This window comes from Triticum urartu, chromosome 5A, assembly GCF_056163025.1.
Source record: "Triticum urartu cultivar PI428250 chromosome 5A, HENAU_Tu73, whole genome shotgun sequence".
Lineage (NCBI taxonomy): Eukaryota > Viridiplantae > Streptophyta > Magnoliopsida > Poales > Poaceae > Triticum > Triticum urartu.
This window is the reverse complement of record NC_141877.1, coordinates 201,737,772-201,747,503: the sequence shown is the minus strand read 5'-3', so window position 1 is coordinate 201,747,503 and position 9,732 is coordinate 201,737,772. Positions and strand designations below refer to the sequence as shown.

Genomic DNA, 9,732 nt, shown 5'->3' with positions numbered 1-9,732 from the left:
GCGCTTATCCGAATATGGTGCGCATACATACATGACCGGGAAACCGGTCCTTCGTTAATGCGGAGGAATTGCGAAGATTCCGCTGAGTCCTCAAGTGGTTGACCAGTCTCGCGCTTTATCATGACAGTCAGTTTTCGGCTTTCTCTACTGAGGTGCTCATCCACATGAACTAGGGCACAATCGCAGTAGTTCTCCTGGTGCCACCTTAGCAGATAGAGCAGAATGTAAGGTAGGAAAACACGGGAACCGGGCAAACCCAACTATTGACCAAAGACATGATTCGGAGCTGATGCATATAAGGCCAAACTCGCGACACCGAACACTCCCTAAGGTATTCGGTCTTTACAACGTATATTGGGCTGAGTAACGCCCTTGATAATAAGCCCTGAATTTCCAGGTACGCGCATTAGTCTGACGTGACGAAATGCCAATAACGCCAGCATCCCTCTTGGTTATGTTGAGTATCCGGAGGGTGTAAAGCAACAAGAGACGGTAAAAAAGGTTTACACAGGGTCTTAATCTAAAAAGAAACCTTTGAACGGGGCCCTGCTACACGTCTGCGCATGTATCTCCGTTGTGCCGTACCCTGGAAGGGTGTAGCACGACGATCATCTGTAAGAGAGAAAAGCCCAGGTGAAAGTTTTCATGCGAAAAATTGGTTATTCTTAGTAAACCATTAAAATTCAATCTAAATAAAGTCAAGCCGAACTGTAGTCCTTTTTCATGTGGGAAGCCCCTAGCACCACCTATGGGGGTATATCCACCGATCCAGTCTTAGGTTTATCTGAGCTGTTACAGCTAGTGGTGTGCCGGACACGTCTAGCCGTGTCCGCGGTCTTGACGACCGATCATTTATTCTGGTTGAAGAGGTCGTTCAGTGTTCGGCTGCTAAAGCCGCCACACATTCTTTCACATGTAAGGAACACTCTATGTTTTTGTTAACTATGATGATGCCACGTGTACCGGGCATCTTAAGCTTAAGATAAGCGTAATGCGGTATTGCATTAAAACGAGCGAAGGCTGTTCTTCTGAGTAGTTCTTGATAGCCGCTTCGGAATGGAGCGATGTCGAAGGTTAACTTTTCACTTCGGAAGTTGTCGGGAGAACCGAATACAACCTCTAGTACTAGAGAGCCCGTGCAGCGGGCCTCTGGGCCTGGTATTACTCCTTTAAAGGTAGTATTGCTTTGCTGATTCTTGTCGGGTCTATCCCCATTTTGCGGACTGTGTACTGATATATCAGATTAAGACTACTGCTGTCGTCCATAAGGACTCGGGTGAGATGGTATCCATCAATTATTGGGTCTAGTACCAAGGCAGCGGATCCTCCGTGCTGGATACTAGTCGGGTAATCCCCGCGATCAAAAGTGATCGTGCAGGCTGACCAAGGGTTGAACTTGGGGGTAAAGGGCTCCACGGCGCATACATCTCGGAGTGTGTGCTTGCTCCTCCTCTTCGTCACATGAATCATGTTCACTGTTTTGACCTCCGGTGGGAATTTTTTCTGTCCCCCAGTGTTCGGCTGGCGAGGCTCATCCTCGTCTTCGCTTGGTGTCTCCCTCCCCTTGTGTTCGGCGTTTAGCTTGCCGGCCTGCTTGAAGACCCAGCATTCTCTGTTGGTGTGATTTGCGGGTTTGTCGGAGATGCCATAAATCTGACATAATATGTCTAGAATCTTGTTTAGGCTGGACGGTCCATCCCTGCTACCTTTAAATGGCTTTTTCTGTTGACCGGGTCGAGAGCTCCTGAATCCGGCGTTTACCGCCGTGTTGTCTGGGTTGTCTTCATTGTTTCGACGCTTGCTTTTATTGCATCGTGGTGTTCCATTGCCATCCCTGACTTCGTATGTGCCTGGGTTGCTGGTGCCGCTACGGGCCAGCCAACTATCTTCGCCCGCGCAAAGCGGGTCATAAGGCTTGTTAGGGCTGCCATTGTCCTCGGTTTTTCCTGGTCAGGGTGTCTGGTGAGCCATTCGTCCCGGACACTGTGTTTGAAAGCCACTAAGGCTTCGGCGTTCGGGCAGTCGACAATTTGATTCTTCTTAGTGAGGAATCTGTTCCAAAGCTTTCGGGCTGACTCTCCGGGCTGTTGAATTATATGACTTAAATCGTCTGCATCCGGAGGTCAGACATAGGTCCCTTGAAAATTAGCCCTAAAAGCATCTTCAAGCTCTTCCCAACTTCCAATTGAGTTTTTGGGGAGGCTCTTCAGCCAGTGTCAAGCTGGTCCTTTCAACTTGAGGGGCAAGTATTTGATGGCGTGGAGATCATCTCCGCGAGCCATGTGGATATGAAGGATAAAGTCCTCAATCCAGACCCCAGGGTATGCCGTTCCGTCGTATGCCTCTATGTTCACAGGTTTGAATCCTTCTAGAAATTTGTGATCCAGAACCTCATCGTTGAAGTATAGGGGGTGGGCGGCACCCCTGTATTTGGATGTGTCATGGCATTCTGACGGTTGGAGTGTTCGGTTTTGACGCGCCTCCTAGAACCATAGATGGACCTAGTCATACCGGCTTTTTGGTGCAAGCCCTCACGTAAATCGTGTGCTGACTTATGTGCGACATCGTTAGCCGCCCTATCGCGGCCACAGGGTGGTCGATCTGGCTGATCGACCGTTTTATTTTTCGGCTATATAGGCTCTAAGGCCTCGTCATCGAATTCGGGCAGCAGCTTGCGCTTTGGATAGCTCTTTGTGTGGCGGCTGCCACCGTACTTTTCTTCAGTGTCGAGCACTTTGTTCCGTCTACTGTTGAGTGTGTTTTGCGCGGTCTTAAGCCTTTGCTTCTGCTTCTTTAGACTCCTCGTGGTGGCAATAAGCCTGTGGAGGTCCTCTTGCTCCAAGTGCCTTTCCGGGATGATGTGTGCATCGTCGTCCGGACTGTTCTCCTCTCCAGAGATAGGTTGATGAGCTTTACCCTCGGCGTCGCCGTGATGGGACAGCGGCTCTGTACTATGTTCACTGTCCACTGGTTCATCCTGCTCAGTCGCTGGGTCCATGTGGTCGTCGTTTGCTTTGGAGTCGACCGGGGTATTATTCTTTCTTGCGTTGTTATCGCTGTTTTTGCCGAGGCGGGATTTGGAGCGGCGCCTACGTCGTCGATTTGGTTGCTTCTCGAGGGGATTATCCTTCGCTGCATCCTTCCATTCCTCGTCATTGTTTTCTTTGGGTGTATCCACCATGTATATATCGTGTGATGAAGTGGCTGTCCAGCGCCCTGTGGGCGGTGCTTCCTGTTCCTCTCCTGCATCGTCGTCTATACCGTCGATGTCTTCGGAGTCGAAATCAAGCATGTCGGTTGAGTCGTCGACAGTGGCTATTAAGTGGGTGGTGGGTGGGGAACAAATTTTTTCATCGTCCTCTTCCCACTCCAGCTGGTCATAGTTCAGCCAAGGGCTTCCTGACAAGGAGAGAGACCTTAATGAATTTAGCACATCGCCCAAGGGCGAGTGCTGAAAGATATCCGCGGAGGAAAACTCCATGATCGGCGCCCAATCAGATTCGATAGGCATGGACGCAGGCGGTTCGGAGCCCGTGGCCGGGGACAAATCCAAGGATCCGGCAACACAGGTCTCGTAGGAGGTGAAGTCAGTATTCGGCTCTATCGCCGCTGAGTGTGCGGCCTCTGTGGTGGGGTCCATCCACCCGTCCTCGGACAGCGCGATCTGCTCCGAATCGAGGGCCGGAGTTGCCACAGGTGTGATCTCCCGAACACTGTCTGGCGGCAGAGCTAAGTCATGCTCGTCATGACTGTGCGGCGCACCTGACATGGGCTCAAATCCGTCGAAGATCAAGTCTCTGCGGATGTCTGCGGTATAGTTTAAGTTTCCAAACCTGACCTGGCGGCCAGGGACGTAGCTCTCGATCTACTCCATATGGCCAAGCGAGTTGGCCCGCGGTGCGAAGCTGCCGAATACGAAGATCTGTCCGGGGAGAAAAACCTCACCCAGGATCACATCGTTGCCGATAATCGAAGGAGCCATCAAGCCTTATGGTGACGACACAGTGGAACTCTCAATGAAAGCACCAATGTCGGTGTCAAAACCGGCGGATCTCGGGTAGGGGGTCCCGAATTGTGCGTCTAAGGCGGATGGTAACAGGAGGCGGGGGACACAATGTTTACCCAGGTTCGGGCCCTCTCGATGGAGGTAATACCCTACTTCCTGCTTGATTGATCTTGATGATATGAGTATTACAAGAGTTGATCTACCACGAGATCATAGAGGCTAAACCCTAGAAGCTAGCCTATGATCATGATTGTTGTTGTCCTACGGACTAAACCCTCCGGTTTATATAGACACCGGAGGGGGCTAGGGTTACACAGAGTCGGTTACAAGGGAGGAGATCTACATACCCGAATTGCCAAGCTTGCCTTCCACTCAAAGGAGAGTCCCACCCGGACACGGGACGAAGTCTTCAATCTTGTATCTTCATAGTCCAACAGTCCGGCCAAAGGATATAGCCCGGCTGTCCGAGGACCCCCTAATCCAGGACTCCCTCAAGAGGGTCGGCCAGAGGTGGCGCCCCCCCCCCTTGCCCAGTCCGAATTGGACAAGGGGAAGGGGGCGCTCTAACACCCACAATGCGGCTATATTTCCCACGTGTCAGGGCACAACTTAGAGGCATAGACGCATGGTAGGCTTGTCACAAGAGGGGTAATCTTCACACATCCCATGTACTGAATAAGAAAGGGATAAAGAGTTGGCTTACAATCGCCACTTCACACAATACATAAATAATCCATACATCATCCAAAGTACAATCAAAGGTCCGACTACGGAACCAAAATAAAAGAAGACAACCCCAAATGCTAGATCCCCGATCGTCCCAAATGGGCTCCACTACTGATCATCCGGAAAAGAAACATAGTAACGGCCTGAAACCTCGTCGAACTCCCACTTGAGTTCGGTATTGTCACCTGCACTGGTTCCTCGGCACCTGCAACTGTTGGAAATATCCGTGAGTCACGAGGACTCAGCAATCTCACACCCGCGAGATCAAGACAATTTAAGCTTATCGGTAGGAAAAGGTAGTGAGGTGGAGCTGCAGCAAGCACTAAGCATATATCGTGGCTAACATACGCAAATAAGAGCGAGAAGAGAAGCAACGCACGGTCGAGAACCTATAAGTGATCAAGAAGTGATCCCGAAGCTACATACGTTCAAGCATAACATGAGACCGTGTTCTCTTCCCGGACTCTGCCGAAAAGAGACCATCATGGCTACAAACGCGGTTGATTCATTTTAATTAAGTTAAGTGTCAAGTTCTCTACAACCGGATATTAACAAATACCCATCTGCCACATAACCGCGGGCATGGCTCTCGAAAGTTTATACCCTGCAGGGGTGCCCCAACTTAGCCCATCACAAGCTCTCACGGTCAATGAAGGATATTCCTTCTCCTGGGAAGACCCGATCAGTCTCAGAATCCCGGTTACAAGACATTTCGACAATGGTAAAAAAAGACCAGCAAAGCCGCCCGATGTGCCGACAAATCCCGATAGGAGTCGCACGTATCTCGTTCTCAGGGCACACCCGATGAGCACTCCGTACAACTAAAACCAACCCTCGAGTTTCCCCGAGGTGGCGCTGCAAAGGACTCTAGTTCGGACCAACACTCAGAGGAGCACTGGCTCGGGGGGGTTTAAAATAAAGATGACCCTTGAGTCTGCAGAACCCAAGGGAAAGGTATATGGTGGTAGGTAGGCAAATGGTAAAACCAAGGTTGGGCCTTGCTGGACGAGTTTTATTCAAAGCGAAATGTCAAGGGGTTCCCATAACACCCAACCGCGTAAGGAACGCAAAATCAAGGAACATAACACCGGTATGACGGAAACTAGGGCGGCAAGAGTGGAAAAAAACACCAGGCATAAGGCCAAGCCTTCCACCCTTTACTAAGTATATAGATGCATTAAAGTAAATAAGATATAATAATGATATCCCAACAATATCCATGTTCCAACAAGGAACAAACTTCATCTTCACCTGCAACTAGCAACGGTGTAAGAGGGGATGAGCAAAAGCGGTAACATAGCCAAACAACGGTTTGCTAGGAAAAGGTGGGTTAGAGGCTTGACATGGCAATATGGGAGGCATGATATAGTAAATGGTAGGTAGTGTGACATAGCAATAGAGCGAGCAACTAGCAAGCAAAGATAGAAGTGATTTCGAGGGTATGGTCATCTTGCTGAGATCCCGGAAGGAAGAAGACCGAGTCCATGAAGAAGGTAAACGGACGGAGTCGAACGAATCCTCACAACTCCGGAACGGGACTGAAGCTAACGAGAGAAGCAACCCGAAAAGAAGCAAGCAACATACTAAACAACCATCACATAAACATGGCATGATGCTCAACGAAGTAGATTGCATGTCCGTTTTAATGAGGCATGGCATGGCAAAGTGCAACAAACAATACTACAAATTAAGTGGAGTTCAATATGCAACGAGTTGCATATTAACGAAACACCACATGACTTATTTAGTTCTCTCTCAGTTATGTACTCAACAATATTAAATGTTGGTTAGCATGGCAAGGGGTGAAGCATAAGTAAACTAACTATTTAGGCAAGTTTAAATGAGGCCGGAAACAACAAACAACATGTCCGGAAAAACCCTCATGTGCATATTTTAGATTTGGTACTGTTCTTCCCTGAACACAATTTTAGAGTTGTTAAACATGCAAGAAGAGTGCACCATGTTAAACTAGGCATTTCTCCACCCCATTTACATATAAAGTTTGTTAAGTTTGGAGCTACGGTTATTAAGTTATGAAATAAAGCATTTTAACATGGCATATGAGCAAATTTATTCAAACAACATTTTACACATGGATGAAAGTTGCGTATTATGAAACTAGACGAAAGTATAAGCATTTTACATATATAAGTTGTTTAATTTAGATGCATGGGTGAGAAGTTATTAGATGCATGATGTATGAGGGGTTTTCTGAAATACTGTCGTTCTCTGGATAAAAAGACAAATTCATAGAACATGGAAAAAACTATACTGGGCTGAAACTGCTGGGTGCCAGATACTAAGCTACGCTCAGGGAATCAAATAGGCAGAAAGGGGGGTTCCTCACCCATGGGCCAAGCCCAAGATCGCGACGAGCGAGGTCGAGGCTGGCTGGCTTCGACTGGGCCTTGAGACGCTGCAGCCAAGTGACGACAAGTCAACGCGAGCGCTAACAGGGAAAGGAGCGGGCGAGCGGCACCTAGTCATGTTCTCGTCAGGAAGCAGAGCAGCGGCGGCGACATAGCGATGCAAGGCACAACAGCAGGAACGGCGAAGCAGGGGTCGCGGGCGCGGCGGCGGCTACCAGCGAGTAGGCGACGGCGAGGTCGATCCTCCCGGATCAGCACGACGAGGAGGAAGACAGAAGCGGCTCGAGGAGGGACATGGCAAAGTGCAACAAACAATACTACAAATTATGTGGAGTTCAATATGCAACGAGTTGCATATTGACGAAACACCACATGACTTATTTAGTTCTCTCTCGGTTATGTACTCAACAATATTAAATGTTGGTTAGCATGGCAAGGGGTGAAGCATAAGTAAACTAACTATTTAGGCAAGTTTAAATGAGGTCGTACACAACAAACAACAAGTCCGGAAAAACCCTCATGTGCATATTTTAGATATGGTACTGTTCTGCCCTGAACACAATTTTAGAGCTGTTAAACATGCAAGAAGAGTGCACCATGTTAAAGTAGGCATTTCTCCACCCGATTTACATATAAAGTTTGTTAAGTTTGGAGCTACGGTTATTAAGTTATGAAATAAAGCATTTTAACATGGCATATGAGAAAATTTAATCAAACAATATTTTAAACATTTTACACATGGATGAAAGTTGCAGATTATGAAACTAGACGAAAGTATAAGCATTTTACATATATAAGTTGTTTAATTCCGATGCATGGGTGAGAAGTTATTAGATGCATGATGCATGAGAGGTTTTCTGAAAAACTGGTGTTCTCTGGATAAAAAGACAAATTCACAGAACAGGGAAAAAACTATACTAGGCTGAAACTGTTGGGTGCCAGATACTAAGCTGCGCTCAGGGCATCAAATAGGCAAAAAGGGCGGTTGCTCACCCATGGGCCAAGCCCAAGTTCGCGAGGAGGGAGGTTGAGGCCGCTTGGTTTCGACTGGGCCTTGAGACGCTGCAGCCAAGCGACGACAAGTCAACGCGAGCGCTGACAGGGGAAGGAGCGGGCGAGCGGGCACCTTGTCATGTGCTTGTCAGGAAGTAGAGCAGCGGCGGCGACATAGCGATGCAGGGCACGACAGCAGGAACGGCGAAGCAGGGGTCGCGGGCACGGCGGCGGCTACCAGCGAGTAGGCGACGGCGAGGTCGATCCTCCCGGATTGGTACGACGAGGAGGAAGACAGGAAGCGGCGCGAGGAGGGACTTGGCGCGGGGCGGCGGTTTCCGTGGCATCGGAGGCCAGTAGACGGCGGGGAAACGGGTGGAGACAGCGGAGCTTGGCGCGGATCCAGCTTGGCGGCGCCGGGCTTGGGAGGAGTCCGTCGACCACGGCATGGAGATCCTGCGTTCACGGCGCTCGTGCACGATCAGGGGCAAGAGAGCACGTCAAGCACGTTCGGCTTGGAACGAGCGGGCGATGCAGGGGACTTGGCGAGTAGCGGGCAGTGGACGGCAGAAACGGGGCAGCGACGAGGTGTAGGTGAGGGGAGCTCGAGGCAGCTCGGGTGCATAGGAGCTCCACGCGGCTGCGGATTGGAGGTAGCGCTCAATCCACGAGCGCTCGGGCTGGCTGCGCGATGGTCCTGGCATTCCTATGCACGGGAGAGAGAGAGAGAGAGATGTGAGCAAGAGATAGGGGAAAGAAGAAGCACGGGAAGAACCAGAGGAGAGGGACGCGACGGTCCTGCTAGTTGCCGGCGAGGAGTGGCTTGGAGGCCTCGGGCACGAGGAGATCGGCGAGCGGTGCCGTTTGGTTGGCTGTAGAACACGAGGTGGATTAGATCGGAAGGGATCCCAAGGGAGATGGTAGAGAGTGGCGGCGGCGGAGGGAGGATCCCTAGGAATTAGGGATTTGTCTGATGATTGCACTGCTTAAATAGGTAGGTGGGTTAGGAGGGGCAAGTTTTAGACCCTCCGATCGTAATCGGGCGGTCGAGAAAAATAGGCTAGGGAATCCAAATAAGAAAACAATGATGTTTTATAGATGTTTGGGGATGATCCGGACCCAACTGTAACGATAGTCCGGTTCGGGTTCGGGGAAGTTTCGGACACGGGCGAGGGGTCGATGCACTGTGCAAAGAGACTCCGGTTTAGGCAAGAGGGAAAACGAAGAACAACGTTGGTCTTGGAACGGTCAACTAAAGCAAGGGGTACGCGGCAACTACGAGGGGATGCATGTTTTGAAAATATGACGGCAATGGAGTGCCGATGCAATGCGAATCATGCGATGATGAATTCAACAAACAATAAGTAAATAACACAACTGACACACAAAACATGGAAGGCGCCTAGAGCATCGGTCTCGGGGCGTTACAACACTCCACCACTACAAGAGGATGTCGTCCCGAGATCTAGGATGGCACCAGAGAGAAACGAAAGAGGAAGAGGTAAAACAAAGTTGCTTCTTGGACAAACGAGTGAAACCACGAACCTTGAGAGGTTGAACAAATTGAAAGAAAGAATACAATGGAGATGAACGAAATGAAATCACTCCGTTGGACAAGGAACCAGAAATATGGCGAAA

General features: G+C 49.7%; 1 long non-coding RNA gene across 2 annotated transcripts; it reads right to left on the bottom strand.

Moving 5' to 3' along the window:
• Nucleotides 1-4,655: 4,655 nt before the first annotated feature.
• Nucleotides 4,656-9,047, bottom strand: LOC147970790 (uncharacterized). 2 transcript variants are annotated; one of them, XR_015604292.1, is made up of 2 exons: nt 7,080-9,047; nt 4,656-4,943 (listed from the first exon to the last, which is right to left on the bottom strand). It is a non-coding gene; the product is annotated as an uncharacterized LOC147970790 (long non-coding RNA). The 2 variants fall into 2 exon arrangements; XR_015604293.1 differs by having other exon boundaries at nt 8,095-9,047.
• Nucleotides 9,048-9,732: the final 685 nt, after the last annotated feature.